This window comes from Saccopteryx bilineata, chromosome 9 (assembly GCF_036850765.1).
Source record: "Saccopteryx bilineata isolate mSacBil1 chromosome 9, mSacBil1_pri_phased_curated, whole genome shotgun sequence".
NCBI classification, from domain to species: domain Eukaryota; kingdom Metazoa; phylum Chordata; class Mammalia; order Chiroptera; family Emballonuridae; genus Saccopteryx; species Saccopteryx bilineata.
The window spans coordinates 2,780,594-2,804,303 of record NC_089498.1 but is presented as its reverse complement, the minus strand read 5'-3'; positions in this window follow the sequence as shown (position 1 = coordinate 2,804,303).

The window sequence follows — 23,710 nt, the reverse complement described above, 5'->3', positions numbered from 1 at the left end:
AAGTGCACCGTGACTTTATGGACACACTGTAGTTGCTGGAACTGGGGCCCCAGGAGAAGGAGCTTCTGGGGCCTGAGCCTCCTGCCTCAGGGACCTGGGCGAGGAAAGGCCCCTCTCTGCTTGGAGATAGTTAAGTGGCTTTAAAATGAACTGTTTTTGTTTGTTTGGGTTGAATACCTGGGTTGGAGTCAGGAGAAGCAAGGCGGATGACTTATGATCACATTTGTCACCCCTGTTGCCGAGTGCCGGGATTCCAGTTCTTCTGACCGCCAGCCTCCTCAGTAGCTCTTGCGATGCGGCTGAAACCTGTGGTAGAAATACAGGCTCAGGGCCCCCTTCTTTCGGGAACCTAAATGTATTTTCCAGACACAGTGTCAAAAATATACGATTTGTTTGGAAACTTGAATTGCTCAAGGAGTGTTTGTTGGCAACTCCAGTTTTTCTCCTCCCCCCTCTCCCCCTGCACACCCCTCCCCCCTCTCTGCACACCCCTCCCCCTTCCCTCTCTGCACACCCCTCCCCCTTTCCTCTCTGCACACCCCTCCCCCTTTCCTCTCTGCACACCCCTCCCCCTTTCCTCTCTGCACACCCCTCCCCCTTCCCTCTCTGCACATCCCTCCCCCTTCCCTCTCTGCACACCCCTCCCCCTTCCCTCTCTGCACACCCCTCCCCCTTCCCTCTCTGCACACCACTCCCCCTTTCCTCTCTGCACACCCCTCCCCCTTCCCTCTCTGCACACCCCTCCCCCTTCCCTCTCTGCACACCCCTCCCCCTTCCCTCTCTGCACACCACTCCCCCTTCCCTCTCTGCACACCCCTCCCCCTTCCCTCTCTGCACACCACTCCCCCTTCCCTCTCTGCACACCCCTCCCCCTTTCCTCTCTGCACACCCCTCCCCCTTTCCCTCTCGCTCCCTATTTCTTCTTTTGAAGAGCATTTCTGCAGATCACCCTGGCCACCTGCCTCCCCACCTCCCCACCTCCCCGCCTCCCCACCCCAGGACTATTCTTCCCTGAGCTCAGTCACCATGTATTTTGGGGTGCACTTCCTGTGTGGGGATCAGTGCCAGGCCGGGCTCCATGCCTCCTGCCATGTCCCAGGTCTGAAGATGGGAACAGAAGCCAGAGGAGGAGGAGGTGCTAACAAGACTGTGACATTCTGGGAGCCGGGTGGTCACTGGCCTTGTGCTCAATTCAGAGACAGAACTGGGGACGCCCTCTGTGGACAGTAAGCCTTGGGTTCCTGGGCTGTTTGTGGGAAGGCAGGCAGGGACCGTAGTCTCTCAGGGTCCTAGAGCTGCAGGGACAAGGACAGAGCGAGCGTAGAACCTCGTTCTTTTCCGAGTTTCAGTCTCTGCTCTGCTGACTTGAGTGCGGGGGTTGGGGGCAGGGCAGGCCGGGCTGGTGCGGAGGCTGCTGGTTCTCACTCACGCCCCAGGAGCCACCGACAGGCCCACATCCTGGTCCTCTGCGGCGCTGCCCGGCCAAGGCTGGGGGGCCGGGAGGGCCCCACTGCTGTGCGGTTCCAAACACCGGTGTGGGGCCTGTCGCCACTCTGTGTGGAGCCCTGAAGATACCAGCAACAAAAACTGCGGTGAGAATGATCACGACCAGCTCGTTAATTCGCTTCATTCTTCTCCTTGGGTGGGAATTCCTGTGTAACCTCTCAGTGACTGTTGACGCAGAGGAGGAGAGCCTCAGAGCAGAAAAGCCATTGTGTGTGCGTGTGTGTGTGTGTGTGTGTGTCTCTGTGTGTGCATGTCTTCATATGGGTGCACACGTGTGTGTGTGTGCCTGTGCGCACGCTTTCATCTGTGTGTGTGCATGCGCACGTGTGCGTGTCTCTCTGTGTGTGCATGTCTTCATATGGGTGCACACGTGTGTGTGTGCCTGTGCGCACGCTTTCATCTGTGTGTGTGCATGTGCATGTGTGCGTGTCTCTCTGTGTGTGCATGTCTTCATATGGGTGCACACGTGTGTGTGTGCCTGTGCGCATGCTTTCATCTGTGTGTGTGCATGCGCACGTGTGCGTGTGTCTGTGTGTGCATGTCTTCATATGGGTGCACACGTGTGTGCACGTGTGTGGGGGCATGGTGTGGGGCGCACGGGGCCTGAGCTGGTGCTGCTCTGCTCGGGGACGTCTCCCACGCCTGGACTCACCCCCACGTAGTTTGTGAAGCAGCGTGAGTCTGCACCGCGTAGGAAAGCAAAGGAAAACAGACACTCTGGCCTAGGAAACACAGGCAGTCAGCAGGCCATTTTGGGGCATGTGTCATGGGTGAGACTCTGTAGTCACAGGTGGGGTGGTTCTGGCACGAAGAGACGAACAGGAGACAGACTCCCTGCAGCTCCCGGGCTGAGGCCGCGAGGCCAATGGTCCTCAGAGACGCCCGCGGTGTCTCTGAAGCCGTTTCCCTTCCGGGCTGTTCAGACTCTGGTGGTTTTGATGGCGCTGCTCCCGGCTGAGAATCCCCAGGGAGGCCATGCTGGGGTCACAGCCCACGGGCGGGTGAGGCTGAGAAGGCGGATGAGCCCCACTCCGGCTGCACGGCTGGAGCCTGGAGGAGGGACGGGTCTCTGGGAAAATCCGGGCCTGGACAGAAAGCAGAGGGCTGGGGCCGACAGGAACCCAGAGCAGCCTTCTTCAGAAGGGAGCAGTCCAGCCAGGGCCGGGCTCAGGCCGGGGCTCGGAGGATGTCCAGGACCCGGCTCCGGGCTGGGGGTCTGGAGAGTGGAGGCGGGCCTGGTGTGATGGGCGGATGCTCTGTGAGACACCGTCCTCCTCGCAGCTCAGTGGGTCGGGCCAGGCAAAGCCCCGGGGGCCAGGAGGAGATGGGGACTCCAGGGAACTGTGAGCAGGACAGGGCGCGGCGGGGTTGGTCAGAGGCCCGCTTTAGCAGCAGGTGGACTGGGTGTGAGAAGGAGAGACAGGCGTCCGGTAGACGGGGGTTAGAACGGGGTGAGAGCAGGGAAGGAAGGGAAGGAAGGGCCACCTGCGCTGCTGTGTGACAACCACCACAAACACAGTGACTTCACATGATAGTTGTTTGCTCTCACTCAGGGGCCGGTTGACTGGTAGTTGGTGGACGGACTTGGGGCCAGGTTGGGCCCCGCCCTGTTCCCTGCATCCCTCGTTTTCCGAGGGCCAGCAAATTAGCTGGGGAATGTTCTCAGTGGCGATGTCAGAAACACAAGAGCACACGCCCAACCCCGGAACACGTCTCATGTCTGCTGCCCTTCCGTCCGCAAGCCTCTGGACGCGCCCAGTGTCGAGGGGACAGGAAGTTCTCGCCCGTCTTGGGAAGAACTTCAGATTCTTGGATGTGGAGAAAGAAAACACACTGGGGACAATGCCTTCCGTCACTGAAGGGGTGAAAAATGATGGGATATTCATTTTTCCCTCTTTAGTGGAATTGACCACAGTTTCCCTCCACCTTTAACTCTGTCATCTTATCTTTAATTTTGTTTTTACTCACAACATATTACAAAGATATCAATATATTGCAACACAAAATAACAGAGCCCTGAACACCTGGCTTTCTGGTTTCACTGATGTTAGTGTTCCATATTTTCTTTTCTCTCCCCACCCTGCCCCTGGGAAAAAAATGATTGATTCTACAAGAGTCTATCCCTCTCTTCTTCACCTCTTTCCACCATGCATGCTTTTCTAGTTTTACCTGTTTTAGTTCCTTTAAACATGCTTTTTATTTTTAAAATTTTTAAATTTTTATTTTTTGTGTGTGACAGAGACAGAGAGAGGGACAGATAGGGGCAGAAAGACACTAAGGGAGAGAGATGAGAAGCATCAATTCTTTGTTGCGGCACCTTAGTTCATTGATTACTTTCTTATATGTGCTTGACTTGGGGATGGGTACAGCAGAGTGAGTAACCCCTTGCTCAAGCCAGCGACCTTGGGCTCAAGCTGGTGAGCTTTTGCTCAAGCCAGATGAGCCAGGCACTCAAGCTGGCGACCTCAGGGTTTCGAACCTGGGTCCTCTGCATCCCAGTCCGACGCTCTATCCACTGTGCCACCACCTGGTCAGGCTAACCATGCTTTTTATTAAAGCACAAAGAAATCATTGGTGTTTTTTCCTCTGTAGCTCAGGGCTGTGGAAAGGCAAACAGGTGTTGGGGACTTGATGGGAAGAGTCCAGCAGGGGGCAGTGTGACCTCAGGGAAACAGCACGGGGCCAGAGGAGGGAGGACACTTTTCTTCTCCACCTTCCCTGCCTTCTGTGTAAGGTCCCTGTTTCCCCGTCTTTGCTGTGGATGCGTGGCTGAGAGTGTGTGTGCGTGTTCCGTGTCCCACCTGCTGTGACTGTGTGGGGTCTCCCCCATGCGTCCCGTGCCCGCCTATGGCCTGCTGTCCCTTCCTGAGTGCCCAGGCCTGCTCTCTGGCCTGCTTCTCGCCCCCTCTGATGTCACCTTTAGGCCCCACTCCTCCTCTGCTGTCGCTGCTTGTGCTTGGGGCCTGGATTTGGCTCTGGTTACAGCTCTTCCCGAGTGACACAGACACGGCCTCCCCCCGCCCCCCAGAGGAGCAGGCCTTCCGGGAAGAGCATCAGCTGTCTTTCTCCTTCTCTCGAAAAACCTACCCAAGGTCACGTCCGTGATGTCTGCGGCACCAATGGGTTCAGTTTGGGGGCTGAGGGTCTTGGTGGAGAAGAGCTCCCGGCTCTGCTGTTAAGACCTGTGTTGGTTTACCGTGTGTGTGTGTGTGTGTGTGTGTGTGTGTGTGTGTGTGTATGAGTGTAGGAGTGTGTCAGTGTGTGTGAGAGTGTGAATATGAGTGTGTTAGTATGTGTGTAAGTGTGAGTGTAGGAGTATGTCAGTGTGAGTGTGAATATGAGTGTGTTAGTGAGTGTTAGTATGTGTAAGTGTGAGTGTACGAGTGTGTCAGTGTGTGAGCTGTGTCTGTATGTGTCCCCGTGTGTCTGTGTGTGCACACATGTGTGTGTTCACACGTGTGCCTCAGCAGGTCTTCCTGGTAGCCAGGGTGACTCCACTCATAATCCACAGTGGGAGTGGGAGCACAAATACCGTGAGTGCCTCCCACCGGGCTGCAGCCTGGGAGAGTCACCCTGTTTTCACAGTGCTGCCCAACCTGTCCCTTCTCTGCTGTAGGCTGGGGAAAGGGTCCATGAAACCGCCCACCTCCGTTTTCCTTTCCTATCGGCGTCACCTCTGCCCTGACCTCAGAGGCGGCGAGACAGAGCCGCTGCCCCTGGAATTCCTCATCTGCCAGCCCCTGTGTGTCCCTCGGGCGCCCCCACTCCTGTGCAGCAGTGACTAAACACTTCCTCAAATCCACGTCCTGGCTGAGCTCAGGACGGAGGCCCGGGGATTCTCCATGTGTATGTACCTGCTTAACAAGGACAGCTCTGACGACCATTTCCAAGTGTGGACAGGCTGCCACCATTGGGGGCCAACGATGCAGTGAGCTTGTGGGCACCCCCAGGGAGGTTGACCAGAAGCTCTAGTTGGACAGCAGAAAGCCAGGAGAGAAGGTTCATGGAGTTTGTCCCCAATGTCCCCCGGAAACGCTGACCCAGGGCCATGGAGCTGGTGTCTGTGTTCCAGGAGACAGCTGCTGGCTCCGGGAGAGGCCACTCAGGACGCACAGACTGAACGACCACCGGTCCCCAGGCTCGCTCGCCACTGTTTTCAGGAGGAAACAGGGAACGCAGTCCCTTTCCGTGCACTCTGTGGTATTTGAGAGTGAGGAAACAGTGTCGAGAGCGAGGAAACAGTGTCGAGAGCGAGGAAGCAGTATCGAGAGCGAGGAAACAATATCGAGAGCAAGGAAACAGTATCGAGAGCGAGGACACAGTATCGAGAGTGAGGAAATAGTATCAAGAGCGAGGAAACAGTATCGAGAGCGAGGAAACAGTATCGAGAGCGAGGAAACAGTATCGAGAGCGAGGAAACAGTAACGAGAGCGAGGAAACAGTATCCAGAGCGAGGAAACAGTATCGAGAGCGAGGAAACAGTATCGAGAGCAAGGAAACAGTATTCGTCATGTGCTCCCAACCCCCTGTCCTTTCTGGCATTTCTTTGCTGTTGCCACAGCTCTGTGATCCGGCTCCAGCAGGAGTTCGTGAACAGGCCCCTCTGTGTGAGACGCCTGCAGGGAGCAGGCAGCCTGCAGGAACAAAATCTCTTTTTCTTCTCCAGTGACAGCTGACAGACAATACCGTGTTAGTGTCAGGGCTGCAGCATAGTGGTTGGACATGAGTCACCTGACAGAGTGATCCCCCGGACGCCTAGGCTAGTGCCCACCGGACACCACACACAGTTATTGCAATATTATTAACTGCATTCTTGCATCGCCAAGACTGTTCTTATAACTGGAAATTGGTACTTGTTCATCTTAGTTGTCTAACCAGCCTTCACTCTCGAGGGCACATGCCAGGTGGTGGTAGGCTTCAGGAGCAGGGGACACATAACTCATTTTTTTTTGGTTGTCTTTTTTTCTCTAACTTTAAGCCATTTTTTTTAAAGTAATTTTTTTAGAAGCACTATTAGAATAACAGCCGCAGGAATATAAAGCAAAAGTTCCCCCTATTTCCATAAAAAGAATCAAAGAAAAGCTGCCCCTTGTCTCTGTTACTGGTCTTCCCTGTGCCTGTGCAACCACGCTGGCCTTCCTCATTGGCCACCAGGTCCTGGGCTCCCCTCTGCTGTCTGGGCTCGACCCCGCCTTGTGAGATGGCCTGCGAGCCATCGCGGACACGGACTGCGTCAGCCTCCGCCTTTCCCGCCTCCCTTGCAGCTAGGGCACGCCATGCGCTTTGGGCCCTGTCAGACACTGCTGCCCACACACGGGTGGGTCTGGGGGTGCCCTCCCTGTAGCAAGAAGGGTTCCTGGGGAGCAGCAACGGCAGCAGCGACGACAGTGATGTCTGGTGTCTGCTGTCCAAGGTCACTGGTGGGGAAAGCCGGTCTGTGGTGGGACTCAGGCCACGTTTAGGCTGCCTCTGGCCTTCCTTCTTCTCTAAGGCCCTCGCTCCATCTGCAAATGTCCCAGTGTTTTCTTGTGAAACGATTTTTCCATTTCGACTAGCTTGACTGGTTCCTGTGCCAGAGCAGAGGGCCATCCATTGAGGCTGTGAGCCTCCTGCTAACCGAGGTTAAACTCAGAGCTCTCACTAGGCCCTCGGGAGTGACCACGGAGGAGGTGTGGGTGCTGTGAGGTGTGTAATGTACGGGCTCGGGTGACTGTTCATACACTAAGAATAAGATGTAATTCTCCTGTAAGTAGTCTTCACGGGCCAGCAGAGTCCCCACTCCATGCCAGCCTGGTCACATTGCGTGTTAACTCTAAGATGATGATTAATATCCACTGGAACAGTTATAGTGGAATGTGCTAGTAGTAACACAATTAACACAATCTAGAAACATGAGTCCGATTCTCCCACCAGTGTAGTCTGAAAATTTTTTTCCTAAATTTATTGATTTTAGAGAGAAAGGAAGGGTGGCAGAGAGAGAGAGGGGGGGGGAGAAAGAGGCAGAAAGAGGGACGGAGAGAGAGAGAAAAACATTAATTTGTTGTTCCACCTATTTATGCATTCATCGATCGATTCTCGTATGTACCCGGACAGGGGATTGAACCGGCAAACTTTGGCGTTTCATGCTGTTTGGACTTCTGCAAGGCAAGGTGTTCTTTAGCTCTCTAGTTCTCTTCTCAGATATAGATGGTCCAGTGTCATGGGTTCCCCCCAAAAAAATCTCTCTGGCCAAAGGCAGGAGTCGCCCATCCAGAATTGACAGCGCTCTGTTTCTGTGGCCGGCTGTGTGGTGAGGAGTTGGGTGAGCAAACCCTGCGTGGTCTCTGACCTCCTGGAGTCTCTAGCCTTGCGGGGGAGGCTGGGCTTACACACGTCAGGTCCTCAGCACAGGTCATGCCGGTGCCTGTTTCAGGGCGAAGAGGGGAAAGGACGGACGCTGTGAGATAGTCGCCGAAGGTGTCCGTTCTGGGGCAATTGGGAAAAACCTCCCTGGGGATGTTGCTGGGTTTTTTTAAATTTATTTATTATTTATTTTTTTGTATTTTTCTGAAGTGAGAAGCGAGGAGGCAGGCAGACAGACTCCCGCATGTGCCCGACCGAGATCCACCCGGCACACCCACCAGGGGGCGATGCTTTGCCCATCCGGGCGTTGCTCTGTTGCAACCAGAGCCATTCTAGCACCTGAGGCGGAGGTCATGGAGCCGTCCTCAGTGCCTGGGCCATCTCTGCTTCAATGGAGCCTTGGCTGCGGGAGGGGAAGAGAGAGACAGAGAGGAAGGAGAGGGGGAGGGGTGGAGAAGCAGATGGGCGCTTCTCCTGTGTGCCCTGGTGGGGAATCGAACCCAGGACTTCCACACACCAGGCTGATGCTCTACCACTGAGCCAACCGGCCAGGGCCAGGATGATGCTGTTAGGTTGTCTCTGAAATGTGAACCGGACCGAACATGAGTTGTTGGCCATTGCATGGTGACACTGAGACGTTATCCCAGGGATGTCTTGCACTTAGCAAACACCCGATACTGACCAGCAACGACTGTAATGGACACTTCCACATCCGCTGTCCCGTGGGCTTGTCCTGCTGCTGCAGGCCCCTGAGTGGCCTTTGTGAGCAAGGGCGCTCCCGTCGTACGAAGGCGGCTCCCTCGGAGGGAGGCTCACATAGCGTGGCAGCAGTGCTACGTGGGTCATTTCGCCACATCAGAGACACGTCTGAGACTTTCTTCCTGCTGCCTCCAAGCGCATTTCTTCTGAGCCAGTTTGGAACGGAGCATGCGGCCATGAGGGTCCAGGCGTCGCCTTGGAGAGCTGGTCAGTTGCTTGGGGGGCCTCTCCCCACAGTTCTGCGAGAACCATCGCAGCAGGTGCCACGCTTGGGGGTGCCCGTCGGTGTCTTGTGAAAGGCAGGAGCGGCGGGGGCCATTTGAGAAGCGTTGTGGGGCGGGGAGGCGGGCACCCTGTCCCTCTGCCTGTCTTCTCCCTTCCGACATTCTCATGTCTTCAAGGTTCTCCTAAAACAAACGGCAGGATCGGGCAAGAAATCACATTACACTTTATAATGGGCTAATTAGGTAATTACGTGATAACGAGCTCCCCCTAGTGTTGTCTCCTGGTCACACGGTCGGCAATCAGCGCCCGTCTTCCCAGTGTCGGGATATCAGCTCCGGCTGCTTGCTGGGCTGGGTTAGGTCACTGCAGAGGGGCCGGGGCGCTCTGCCTCCGTGGCCGGTCAAGTCCTTGGGAGGGATGCTTTGGTCCTGGCCGATCCGTGGAGCATTCAAGTGGACGTAAAAGCCTTTAGAGAGCTCCCTCCAGCTCCTGATGCCGTTTCTCTGCCTGGACGAAGGCCCTGTTCGCCTTCCAGGCGCTTCAGGCTGTAGACGTAAATAGCCATGCTATTCGTTTCTGGTGACCAGATGTACCCAGAGCACAGTGGACACAGGGGTGCTCAGCACACGTCCTGGGGTTGGGATGCACTGTTAGCACATCCTTATGACCCGGTAGGATTCCTACTCTGCAAACAACAGTGTCTGACTCACTCATGCAAAAATCAGTCAACGGGGAGTATGATGAGGCTTGAAAACCAGGTTTGGGAAGGACCAGGACCAGACGAGTTTGGGATGCCTGAGAAACAGAAATTATAGTCCTTGTATTAGGTAGCACGAGGGGTTTGGCATGTCACCCGGGCCTTTCTCTGTGTCCTCACCTTACGTCAGAGGTCTCCAAACCCCGGGCTGCGGACCAGTACCGGTCCATGGGCCATTTGGTACTGGTCCGCAGAGAAAGAATAAATAACTTACATTATTTCAGTTTTACTTATATTTAAGTCTGAATGATGTTTTATTTTTAAAAAAATGACCAGATTCCCTCTGTTACATCTGTCTAAGACTCACTCTTGACGCTTGTCTCGGTCACGTGATACATTTATCCGTCCTACCCTAAAGGCCGGTCCATGAAAATATTTTCTGACATTAAACTGGTCCATGGCCCAAAAAAGGTTGGGGATCACTGCCTTATGTGACATCAGCTCCAAAGCCATTTTACCATATAATTGCCTGTGTATGTACTGCATAAAAAAGGAGGAACGACTAGTTACATTCTCCACCTTTTCTTTGTTTCTGGTGGCAGAGGATATAACAACATAGATACTTTAGAAGACACAATGTAATACATACGTGGTTACAACGATATTAAGGCAGACTGGCTCCCGGACAGGGGCTGAAGCAGAGCACGGCCAATGGGAATGGGCGCCCATGGGAACGGGCGTGGCTTCCTCGGGTTGGGGGACGATGCAGGTTTTCTTTCTGTTTGACTTTCATTAATACTGTTAAAAAGATTAGGTCTTAAATAGCCTTTTGCTTAAGGAAGGGCTTTTTTTTTTTTTCATAAATGAGGTACTGAGGGTGATTTATGAATAACAGTGACTCACAATTGCATTTTTTTTTTATAGGTCATAGTTTAAAAGGTTTCCATGAGCTCATTTATTCTTCAAACGCCCCTGTGCGACTCAAGGCGGGGCAGGGATTTGAACCCTTAGTCCCCCCTTCCGAACAAAGTAAGATGTCCATTGAAACACGTCTTTTGTGTAGATGGAGCTGCGCGGCGGGTGGTTGGACGGCCCCTGCTCTAGCCGCAGGGCGGTGTGCAGGGCAGCCGGGTCCCCCACCCCTGGGTCCTGGCTTCTGCCGGGACGCTGACTCTCAATACCCGCTTGTTCTCTCTGAGCTCCAGGCTCTCTGGAGCTCCATCCTAAGGGTGCTCAGATGCCGGATATAGCACAGTGGGACCAGGCTCTGGAGGCGAGAAGACGGGACACACGATGACATCTGGCCACCAGGTCAGGGAGCAGGTGCCTGGTCTGGGAGGTAGGACCGTCCAGCGTGGGGCTCAGGGCCTGCCAGGCAGGACCTTCTTGATGTCAGCCTGCTGGGTGGATCTGATAACAAAAGTCTAAAGTTAAAATCAGGTAATGGGATGAAAGCCCTTTCCCAAAGCTGGGGTGGGGGCTGGGACACAGGGGCAAAGGTCAAAGCATGATTTGCCCAAAGGGCCCGGGCTGTAAAAGGGGTGTTTCCTGTTCTTGAAAATACATCAGGGGATGGTGGCTGAGAACTGACGCTGTGGAGACAGTGCCTCCGTTGACGCACTTGTTCCATGTAGCTGGTAATCTCAGGCCACGTCTCGATGGCACGTTTCCAGGAGGCAGGGACCCCGCGGCACCCCCAGGGCTGCTCCCGGAAAGGTGCCCACAGGGGCGCACACCCAGTGGGCTCGCCCTGTCAGTCTGGGGTCACTGGACAAGAGTCCTTTAAACAGGACCCCACTTCAGTTGACCGACATTCCGCACGCAATGTCACTAAAAGATTTAATTGAAGCTTTATTGTGAGAAGTAAAATTAAACACGAGAGCAAGTTTATCTTACGTGTGTACAACCTCTGTTTTAGTCGCCACCGTGCGCAGAGAACAAAGGTTCCCTTTCTGAAAACCTAACTATCTAATTACATCAACACCCTCAGAATCAGGTCTGCGGAAAAGTTCGAAGAGTGTTCTGTGCTCCCGAGGGCCTCCGAAGACCCGGCTCTCGGAAGCTCCTGCCTGGTCAGCTCCTCACTTGGCCGTCTGTTCTTCCTCACTGACTGACCTCTGCCTTGTCCTGATTTGTCAGTGATCTAAGTGGGATTCAAGGCCGTCCCTCTGGCCACTTCCCCCGACTTGGCAAAACTTGCGGAACGTCCCGGACTTGAGTTTCCTTGGGCAGGTGGCTTACGCCGGACCTGTGTCATGTGGGCAGGCGCCGGCCACGGGTGGTAACACAGGAGCTGCTGTGAGAGGTCCCTAACCGCGGTGGCCGGCCGGGGCGTGAGCTTCCCAGTGAAGCGGCAGACTCGAGTGGGACCTGTGTTAGAAGTGGGCAGGTGAGTCAAGAATAGGTCTTTGGGCCCTGGCCGGTTGGCTCAGCGGTAGAGCATCGACCTAGTGTGCGGAGGACCCGGTTTCGATTCCCGGCCAGGGCACACAGGAGAAGCGCCCATTTGCTTCTCCACCCCTCCCCCTCTCCTTCCTCTCTGTCTCTCTCTTCCCCTCCCGCAGCCAAGGCTCCATTGGAGCAAAGATGGCCCGGGCGCTGGGGATGGCTCTGTGGCCTCTGCCTCAGGCGCTAGAGTGGCTCTGGTCGCAACATGGCGATGCCCAGGATGGGCAGAGCATCGCCCCCTGGTGGGCAGAGCGTTGCCCCTGGTGGGCGTGCCGGGTGGATCCCGGTTGGGCGCATGCGGGAGTCTGTCTGACTGTCTCTCCCTGTTTCCAGCTTCAGAAAAATGCAACAAAAAAAAAGAATGCAAAAAAAAAAAAAAAAGAATAGGTCTTTGTTCCCACCTGGAATCTCGCCACCACGTGCACTCAGGCGGCAGCAAGACCTCGGAGCGTCCCCCTTTGTGGACTCCGTCCCGGTTGTGCCAGGCCCGTCGTCAGGGTGACGTTGGGACCAGCACACTCCTGAGCACTCATTAAAATGCCTTCTCTTGTCTGCTGTGACTTTGGACAGACCCCTTCCTCCTTCTGGCCTCACAAGTGGATACTCTAATTTCGCTCCTGCTCCGGGATCCTTTTATTCTATCATCTCGGTATAAAAACCGGTGCTTAACTCTCCAGCTCCGTCCTCGTGGGCTGCCAGCCCTGGCGCAGGGCACAGGGTCTGCGATGTGGCCGAAGGAGCACCACCATAGTGGGGGTGCGCAGGAGACCAGAGCAGGTGGCTGCACGTCTCCAGACGCAGCAGGGGACGTGGTAGAAAATGGGGCGGGGGAGGCGGGCCTTCTGGTGTTTGCTTCAGCAAGGGGCGAGGGGACGCTCATCCCCTGTCGGTCTGGAGTCGTCTCTGGAGACCACAGGTCAATTCAGAAAACTGGGTTGAGAGGGTTCAGAGGGTTTTAGTGCATAGACGTTGGGCTTGTTTTATTTTATTTTATTATTTTATTTTATTGTGGTAAAACATTCATAACCAAAAAATTCATAACAAAATTGATCATTTTAATCACGTCTTCTTTTTTTTTTTTTTTGTATTTTTCCAAAGTTGGAAACGGGGAGGCAGTCAGACAGACTCCCGCATGCGCCCGACCGGGATCCACCCAGCATGTCCACCAGGGGGTGATGCTCTGCCCATCTAGGGCATTGCTCTGTTGCAACCAGGGCCATTCTAGCACCTGAGGCAGAGGCCATGGAGCCATCCTCAGCGCCTGGGCCAATTTTGCTCCAATGGATTAGCCTTGGCTGCGGGAGGGGAAGAGTGAGACAGAGAGGAAGGAGAGGGGGAGGGGTGGAGAAGCAGATGGGCGCTTCTCCTGTGTGCCCTGGCCAGGAATCAAACCCGGGACTCCTATACGCCAGGCCGACACTCTACCACTGAGCCAACTGGCCAGGGCCAATCACGTCTTCATTTTTAAGTGCACAGGCCAGTGGCAGTACGTACACGCACACTGTTGTGTAACCATCACTAGCATCCATCTCTTAAATGTATTCATTACCCCGAACTGAAGCTCTGTCCCCATTCAACAGCCCTTCCTCTCCACCGCTCCTCCCCCAGCCCCTGGCCCCCACCCTTCTAATTTCCGTCTGTGAATTTGACTCCTCTGGGGACCTCATTAAAGGAATCATACAGGGTTTGTTTTTTTGTGGGACCTCATTTTACTTAGCACAACGTCCTCCAGGGTCGTCTATGCTGTAACACATGTCAAAGTTTCCTTTCCAAGGCTGACTAGTATTCTGCTGAATGTATTTACCGTGTTTGGTTTATCTGGCCGTCCACCGACGGACATTTGGGTGGTTCTCGCCCTCTGGCCGCTGGGAACACGGGTGTAGAAATCGATATTACAGAGCTGCTTCCAATTCTTTTGAGTTGGGCTCAGTTTTATCAGGCTTAGACCCTAAAACGCGCCGGCTTCTCTCATTTGAAAACATGTTTAAGATATTGGGTGTGCAGTGAGAATAATCATTAAAAAAATCCTTTTTTTTTTTAAGAGTTAGGGAATTTGAGTCTATGAAATACACGGGGCCTGACCAGGCGGTGGCGCAGTGGTTAGAGCGTCGGCTGGGACACAGATGACCCAGGTTCAAAACCCTCAGGTTGCTGGCTTGAGTGCGGATTCATCTGGCTTGAGCAAGGGGTCACTTGCTCTGCTGTAGCCCCCCAGTCAACGCACATATGAGAAAGCAATTGATGAACAACTAAGGAGCTGCAACAAAGAATTGATGCTTCTCATCTCTCTCCCTTCCTGTATCTCTGTCCCTATTGGTCCTTCTCTCTGTCTCTATCTGTCAAAAAAACTAAAATAGCCTGACCAAGCGGTGGCGCAGTGGATAGAGCGTCAGACTGGGATGCGGAAGACCCAGGTTCGAGACCCTGAGGTCACCAGCTTGAGCGCGGGCTCATCTGGTTTAAGTAAGGCTCACCAGCTTGAGCCCAAGGTCACTGACTGGAGCCCAAGGTCGCTGGCTTGAGCAAGGGGTCACTTGGTCTGCTGTAGCCCCCCCCCCCCCCTGTCAAGGCACATATGAGAAAGCAATCAATGAACAACTAAGGTGCTACAATGAAGAACTGATGCTTCTCATCTCTCTCCCTTTCTGTCTGTCCCTCTCTCTGCCTCTCTCTGTCTCTGTCACACAAAAAAACAAAAACCCCTAAAATAAATAAATAAATAAATAAATAAATAAATAAATAAATAAATAGAAGAAGAAGAAAGAACGCGAGAGTTCACAGACGGACCTGCCTGTGTGTGTCTGGGGAAAAAGACATGACCTAGTGTTCTTGAGGCTCCAGAGGCAGGGAGGGCCAGGGCCCCTCTGAGCCGGTGTCAGCTCCATGGAGGCGGAGCTTTCCAGAAAGAAGCATTACCCAGCAAGGGCCAGAGCAGGGGGCGGGTGAGCACACTGTCCAGGGCAACCTACCTGCACGGGGTGGGGGAGGCTCCTCCTCCGTCTCTGCCCTTCCCGCAGCCCTTCCCCCCATCACTGCTGCTGAGTGGTGCCCCGAGTCCTTCACGTGTGTGTGTCTCAGGCTCACGGAGGTCTGGCAGAGCTTGTGGGCGTGTCTTTTCTGTGAACCCCGGGAGCCCGTCAACCTCCTGAGCTGTGGGCTGGTGAGAGATCTCGGCCGAGAGAGGGACAGACAGAATGAGGCACGCACAGGGAGAGTCCGAGCTGATGCTCCATGGAGGGAACGGAAGGAGTTTTGTTTCCTCTCCTTCTTCCAGGTCCCCTGCCCCTTGCACTGTCCCCCCTCCCCCATCCCTCTTCCTTTAGAGAAGAAGGGCTGGAAAGGGCTGACCCGTGATCCTGGGGCTCGGTTACTGGTCCAGGTAGCGCCTGCCCATCCTTCAGGCGGTGCTTGTTTCAGGGGAGACTGTGTCTAGGGAGGTCTCCAAACGACATGGCGAGACACCCCCCCCCAAGTTCTCCGACAGCAAGGACAGGGCTTGTTTTGGAGAGCGGTCGGCCAGTGGAGCCTTTCGAAAGTAACTGGCCAGTGAGGTCCCGGGGACGCCGTGGAAACCGGCGCCCGCCTCCCTGGTCTGAGGTCCGAGGCAGTGCCCTCTCTGCACGGCAGCCCGGTGATTTATGACAATCACCGCGGAAAATGGTATCCCCAAGCCCCCAATTAATTTACTTCCCCGCCAGAGATTATGAGAGGATGTCAGACGGGAAATAGAAACAGCTCAGTGGAGGCCCCACTTCAGGGCTTTTTTGTTGTTGTTTTGAAACAGAAAAATCATGTTGTTTCTTCAGATGTTTTCAAAACAAAGCAAAGCCCTGGTGATGGCCGTGACCCCAGGCAGGAGGGGCGCCGTGGTCAGGAGGACGGAGCAGGCTGCTCATTTGCACACTGATGTACTGGCTGGTCTGGGGTAATGGGGAGCCCCCCACCCCCCCAGGCTGAGTGTCGGGGCGTCGCTGCGGCCGGCTGGCGGGGCTCCGTGGAGGCTGGGACGCCAATGGGCCTATGGGCCTCGGCGGCCAGGCCTCAGGGGCTGCGGCCCTGGAAGCAGAAGGTCCAGCCTCCGGCCTCCTGGTCGGGCCTCTGCCCCTCGTGACCCCGTTCTCTGTCTCTGTTCCCGCCCAGGTGGAGCCCGGGACACGATCTGTTTCCCGGGCAGGTCGTTTCCAAAGAAGTTCAACTCGGAAAGGAGGGAGTGAGACAAGGAAGGACCACAGGGCAGAAACGGGCGCTGCGATCGGGTCCCCATTGCGGGCAGCCGGGGCTCGTCCCTCGCGGCCACTGTGTGCCTCTGCGGAGGCGCTTTGTAGAGCTCCTCTCGGCAGTGTCCCTTCTGTGCTGTCTTTCCCACTGTCCCGGGGCGAGGCCTGGAGGCCGGGGGCGGGGCCGAGGGACTGGGGCCTGGAGCTGGGGCGGGGCCGAGGGACTGGGGCCTGGAGGCCGGGGGCGGGGCCGAGGGACTGGGGCCTGGAGCTGGGGCGGGGCCTGGAGCTGGGGCGGGGCCTGGAGGCCGGGGGCGGGGCCGAGGGACTGGGGCCTGGAGGCCGGGGCGGGGCCTGGGGCGGGGCGGGGCCTGGGGGGCGGGGCCGGGCAGGGATGCGCTTTCAGCAAGAAGTGACAGGAAAACCCGCTGAACCCCAGCAGCTGGGGAGTCGGGCAGCTCCTGGGCCTCGGCGGCCTCGGCGTTCAGCCCTGCTCCGCCATTCTCCGCGGGTTGGATTCCACCCTGACGCTAACCACCTTCTGTTTTCAGAACGGCGACTGCTCTTCCCGAAATTGCCTGCTTTCTTCCGGCAGGAGGGCGGTGGGGAGAGGAGACAGAACGCTAACCATGTCTGTTCCTTTCGTTATTAAGAGCAGAGTCTCTGTAACCTCGAAGCCGACTCCTTTTGAGGTCTCCCCTGCCCTGCCGGTGTCACGTGACCGGCTTTCCCTACAGGAAATGGAACGAGACGATTTTTTTTGGCAGATCGGTGGGCAGGCGGCTGTCTCGACAAAACCTGGGTTCTGTCACAGCGAGGGAGGGAGAGGTGGTGGGGAGGCGGCTCACGGGTCTGCGCCCCCGCTGGGTCCGAGCTTCCTACTGCGGTCTTTGTCGGGGACCCCCACGTGCCCTGGATGAGAATGAGGGACTTCCTGGCCCGGCGGATTCCTGGGAGTGGCGGTCATTACTGGGAGCCGGGAGGCCCGCCAAGGCCAAGCACCCAGAAGAGTTGGCCCCTTTGATCTGTGGGACTTTCCCTGACAACCAGAGCCTTCGCCTTCAGATGATACCGCCCTGCTCCCAGCAGAGAGCGCGGTGCGGCTCAGGAAGGGCCCCGTTAGCTGCCGGGGCTCCGCATCGAACTACCCTGGACAAATTTGGATTCTAGTTGAAGTAATTGGCCTAATCGGAATCAGACCCATGGCCGGCTCTCAGCACAGCCTCTAACAGCCCGTAATATCCGTGCTACCAGGAGGTTCGAGATGACACCGCCAAGATGATTATGACAGGATGTCGGAACTCATCGTGAGGCTAATTAAAGGTCTCGTTTCCTGCGTGTCTCCTCGAGAAGGAGGGCGGTGGAGAGCTCCGGAGAGCGGTAATGACCTCCTGGGGAAGGCCGCTTCCCTCAACCATTTCCGGGGACGTCGGGACTTCTGCTGGGCCCAGGGAGGAGCCCACAGCCAGGAGAGGCACGCCTCTCCACATGGCTTGGGGGAGAACTAATTGGAGGAAGAAGGCTAGCACGAGAAGACGGATGTCACATTACTAAAAGCACAGCTTTGGAGTTAAGAGGAACCCGGGTTCAGATTCCAGCCCCGACCCACGTGTTGAGACCGCAGGCCTCTCGTTTACCCCTCGTTGGGTTTCCTGATGTGAGTCTGGGAGGCAGTGACGGGTCTCTCCCAGAACTGGGGGACAGTGACGGCAAAGCACACAGCCCAGAGCGTGTTGGCAGGTGGGCCCAGCTGCTGGGATGCCCTTACTTCCCCACCCCCAGCACGCACTGCGCGGGTTGACCGCATAGCGGATTTTGATCAGCCTCCTCGAGACCCCCTGTTCTCTGTCTCTGTTCCCACCCAGGCGGATTGGGAGAGCAGCAGGGACCGTTGTGACAGCAGCAAGTGGGGACTCACGCATAGAAGGACCTCAGGAGCATTCTGGGAAGATTTGTGGAGTGACACGTGGCACACCTTGGGGTGCTCTGCCCCGCAGGGCTTCAGGCCCTGTGAAGAGGCGCGGGGACTCGCCCTTGGAAGGACTTGGGCGAAAGCCTCTCGCTCCCTGTCCCTGGAGGCGGAGGGTGCAGGCACCCTGGCACTCGAGACTGGTGGCTTTTCTGCTCTTAAAGAGCCAAGTGTCGTTTGCCCTGGTGTGTTCCTCCTCCCCTCAATAATTTCCTAACAAACTCTGCACATGTGAAAACAGCACTGGGTAGGGCCTTGGGAGGGTTCAGGGGTTCCACGAGAAGCCAGACTCTGCCCAGCCCGCCTTGCCCTGTCCCCTGTCTCCTGTCCCCTGCACCCTGTCCCCTGTCTCCTGTCCCCTGCCCCCTGTCCCCTGTGAGCTACACCAGGCACAGACTCGCTGCTGCCCGAGCAGCCAGCAAACCACATACCTGTCTCCTCTCTCCACCGAGATTTTCTTTTGAGTGCAGTGCGTGACCAGCGGCCCAAAGGGAGCCTCGCAGACAACTTCACTGAAGACCGTGGCCACTTGATTAGTGAAGGACAGTCACCCACAGTGGCCCTGTAGCCAGAACTGCCCACCTCCCCATTCAGAGCATTAAAAGACGCCCCCCTTAGCATCCCTCTCCCTTTGTCTCATTCACCTGGATCCAAACCGGCAGCACTTGGCGAGTTTTGAGCCAGCGATTTGGTCCATGAATTTTTTATTTGCTTCTTGCTGTGAACTTGGAACTGTCAGCTGCTCCTCCCCTTCCTCCAAGGCCCCATTTTCCTGTGACGGCTTTCCCACACCAAGACTCAGAGATGCTGGCGGTGGAGGGCCCAGCTTGAGAAATGGGATTGTCTGCGACTGCCTCATGGCCCGGGCGCAGTGCATGTGGGGTCAGGGAGGCGCGGAGGAGCTTGGGAGTGTGCCGTGACCCTCCTTGTGCCATGACTGCCCCGTGTCCAGTACCCAGCCTCACACACGGCCACAGATGGTCTCCTTCACGGAGCATGCCCAGAGAGTCCCCCGCTGATCATCAGGTTTCTGCCTGTAGCTGCCGAAGGCCGTTTACCCACCGTTGGCGAAGAAGTGTCCTTTCCTCAGCTCCAGCACAGTGGTCCAGCAGCTCTGAGCTCGGGCACACACGCTCTCTCGTGGAGCCGTTCCAGTTCCCATCTGCAGTGATTCTATTACGGCAGAAATACTCGACTTCCAATTACCCTGAAACCGTTTTTAAGTCTCTCTGTGCGTGGAGAGACCCGGGAGGTCAGTGAAGGGGAAGGTGGGCTGTTTGGGGGGCACCACATTTCATCTTGAGGTGGAGACTTGAGCTAAAAAGTCCTTTAGAGCCCTATCCCGAGATTGAATTCCTTCTCTCTCAGCCCCTGCTGTCAGTGGGAATGTAACTGTTCCTTCGCTGACTAATTATATGTGGGAGATAGTATGGTCCACTGGACCCTCTCGGCTCTTAGCAGTGAGGTACACTGTGTGATTGCCGGGAGGGGGGCGGTGGAGGAGGGTGGAGGGGGCACAAGCGGTGATGGGTGCAGACTTGACTTGGGGAGGCGAACACACATCATGGTGGACAGAGATGTGTTACAGAATCAGGCATCTGAAACTTGTATAATTATGTTAATCAGTGTCACCCCAATAAATTCAATAAAAAGTAAAATATAAAAAAAAACCCCAAAACCCAAAACGAATTAATAGACTTTCAACTGCCCGAGGGTTATCTCTGAGGCCAGAGTTCACACTTGGGAAGCCCAGTGAGCAAGGGAACACCCCCCAGGAGCAGGTCACGCCAGAAGGTTGACTTGAGTTGGTGTATAAGCGGCCGAGTCCCTTTGTCCCTTGAGAGAGCTCAGTCTAAAGGGTGACTGAGTCCGGCTTCGGAGTCCCCAGAAGGGTCAACTCACCCTTTCCTCCTCCTGCCCGATCTGACCTTTCTGTCCCCTTCCCCGTGTTTCCTGGGGTTCCTTTTGAAATAAGTGTCTTTGTCTTCAATCCTTGACTCGGGATTTCTTTCTGGAGGAACCAGAGAGGAAAATGCCGCCGAGAGCAGCAGACTCTGCAGTCGGGGCCTTGTGGCAGCAACAAGAGCTCAGGATCGGGGTTACAGTTCCTAAATCCCACGGAAACGCACGTAACAGGCCGGTCCTGACAGAAAAGCATTCAAACGTCGGCCTTCAGGTTCATCAAAGGATACGTAAAGCCTTCCCGAGACTCCCTACGGAATTTGCATTCTGATGTGGAGATCTCTGGCCCGAAGGCACTTACTTACCTGTGTGACTGTGCAATTCACGCGATCTGATCACTAAAATGACGAGCGTGGCCCTGGCCGGTTGGCTCAGTGGTAGAGCGTCGGCCTGGCGTGCGGGGCACCTGGGTTCGATTCCCGGCCAGGGCACATAGGAGAAGCGCCCATTTGCTTCTCCACCCCCGCCTCCCCCTCCTTCCTCTCTCTCTCTCTCTTCCCTTCCCGCAGCCAAGGCTCCATTGGAGCAAAGATGGCCCGGGCGCTGGGGATGGCTCCTTGGCCTCTGCCCCAGGCGCTAGAGTGGCTCTGGTCGCGGCAGAGCGACGCCCCGGAGAGGCAGAGCATCACCCCCTGGTGGGCAGAGCGTCGCCCCTGGTGGGTGTGCCGGGTGGATCCCAGTCGGGCGCATGCGGGAGTCTGTCTGACTGTCTCTCCCCATTTCCAGCTTCAGAAAAAACAACAACAAACAAACAAACAAACAAAAATGACGAGCGTGGACTGTTCCTCACGGGAAGTCGTGGGTCTGGACAGTCCGAGCAGATTGACTGGGTGAGGATCAGTCGTGTGAACGTGGCCACTTGTCCTTCTTACCGGGATGTGTGCCTTGAGGCTCAGCTGTGCGCAGTGCAGGGGGCGTGGAGGGGGCGGGGGCGGGAGAGACGGGGACCTGAGGTCTCACACCTTCTCTCTTCCTGTGTGACCTCGGGCATGTGACTTCTTCTCTCTGGGTCATCCTTTCTCCCCCTGAGAAGTGCATATAGAGGACCAGACGCTCTTCGATCTCTCTCCTACGCTCTTCGATCTCTCTCCTAACTCGGACCTTCTCCAGCTCCTGTGTCCCGGTCCCCAGTGCCCTCAGCGTCCTTTTGTGCGGTCTGCCTTTGAGAGATGACCTCGTGGCACAAAGTTAACGCAGAAGTAGAAGAAATGCTCTCATATCTGTAGCCTGTGACCCAGTCACTGTGATGGACATATTTAAGGCGGACATCTCATTTTAAATGCAGGTAACATAGCATTCAGTGGCGTCATCAGTCACATCATTTGATCAAAATTTGTTGAGCGGCATTTAGGTCTTTCCCTTTTGTTTAGTTATTTATTTTTCACCATTACTTCACCGTAATGAACATCCTGTTGGGTGTGTATACATTTTCACTTTGTGTGAGGGTTTCTACAGACCCAGGCAGCTAGCTGTATATGGAAATGTTGGGGCAGAGGGTATCACTGGGGAAATGTTAATAGTTGCTGCGTGAATCGCTATCTAGTGCTACTCTTAGTTACCACATTAAAAAAATTTACTTTCCAGATTTATTAAGTTATAATAGGCATATAACTTTCTGTGGGTTTAAGGTATGGAATGGTTCGATATATGTATATGCTGTGAAATGGTTACTGTGTAGATCCCACACCCTTGTCCACCCCCACGTGGATTTGAAGAAGCTACAACACGAGGTGGAAAGCTGACCTGATGATGCACCGTGTGTGTAAACTTCATGTTTTTTAAATATGAGTGGTAGGCGCCTTGATTGCTGTTTGCTCCTTAGCTACTTTGTTTTCTTTCTTCTGGCTACGTCCTTTGTGAACTCCTGCTTGTTGAGCTTTCTCTGTCTCTCATGGCTTGCAAATATTTTACAGATATATTTTTATTTTTGTTTTGACTTTGGTGTCTGCCACTCAGGAATGAAAACATTTAATGTACAGGGGTTCCCCCCAACATCCAAGGGGGATATGTTCTAAGACACCCCTGCACAAAGGATGCCTGGACCCCATATACACAGATATGAGTACCGAACCATCTATATACACCAGGGGTCCCCAAACTACGGCCCGCGGGCCACATGCGGCCCCCTGAGGCCATTTTTCTGGCCCCCGCCGCACTTCCGGAAGGGGCACCTCTTTCATTGGTGGTCAGTGAGAGGAGCATAGTTCCCATTGAAATACTGGTCAGTTGGTTGATTTAAATTTACTTGTCCTTTATTTTAAATATTGTATTTGTTCCCATTTTGTTTTTTTTACTTTAAAATAAGATCTGTGCAGTGTGCATAGGGATTTGTTCATAGTTTTTTTTATAGTCTGGCCCTCCAATGGTCTGAGGGACAGTGAACTGGCCCCCTGTGTAAAGAGTTTGAGGACCCCTGATATATACCATGCCTTTTCCAAACCATGCATACCTGTGATAAAGTTTAATTCATCAGTTAGGTACTGTAAGAGATGAACAACAATAATTCATAATAAAATAGAACAATTATAGCAATACACTGTGATAAACGTCAAGTGAATGTGTATTATTTAGTAAAATTAGGGTTACTTGCACGGTGGTACCTTGACAGTCTGTCTGTTGACTGAGACGGCTACTAGGGGGCAGTGAGTGGGGACTGTACACAGAGTGGGCACCCTGGACAGAGCGATGCTTCGTCTTTCCAGTGGGTGGCGCTGATGGTGAGAGGTTTCATCATGCTACCCAGAGAGGTGTGCAGTTTGAAACCTCGGGAAGTGAATGAATACAGCCTTCGCCTCACAGTCTTTCCCCCCCCCTCGGTGAGAACATTTAAGTTCTTTGAAAATTTTAGTTATGCAATACAGTGTTATCAACAGCCGTTGCCACGCTTAACATTAGATCCCCCGGCCTCATTCATCTCACAGCTGGAACTTTGTCGGAAACGGCAGGCTTTCTCTCTCTCCCACGGCCGGATCACGCTCCTGCCCTCCTTGGTGGACACTTAGGCTGTTTTCGTAACGTGCCTGTTGTGAGCAAGCGCAGTATCTTCTGCACATCCTGTTTTCAGGTGCCTCTGCTGCTGTGTCCGATGGCGGCTCGGTTTTTAATTTTCTGAGGAACCTCCGTGCAGTTTTCCACGGTGGCTGCACCAGCCTACGCTTCCACGGAGAGGACGCAAGGGTTCCCTTTGCCCCACGTCCTCGCCCACACGGTTCTGTCTTGTCCTTTTGACAAAAGCCCTCCGGAAGGGGGTGGGGATGGGGTTTGCATTTCCCTGCTGGTCAGTGAGGTCAAGCCTCTTCCTGTTGGCTCTCTGCATGTCCTCTTTGGAAAAAGGTCTTTTCACGGCTGAGTATCCCATTCCACTTTGTTAGGATCGACTGAACACGCCCTGGGAAACCTGCGTGATGAGAAAGCACACGAGAAATGAAAAGCGCATCTGGTCCGACCGCACCTTCTCAGGTGCTCTGGTCTGAAAGCTAGACCCAGCTGCCGTCGGGGGTGGGGGGACATGGTGTGTCCCCCCCACTGTAACCGCCCTCGTGGTCTAGTTTCAACATCCGAGCTTCAGGTGGGCTTGCTTTAAAC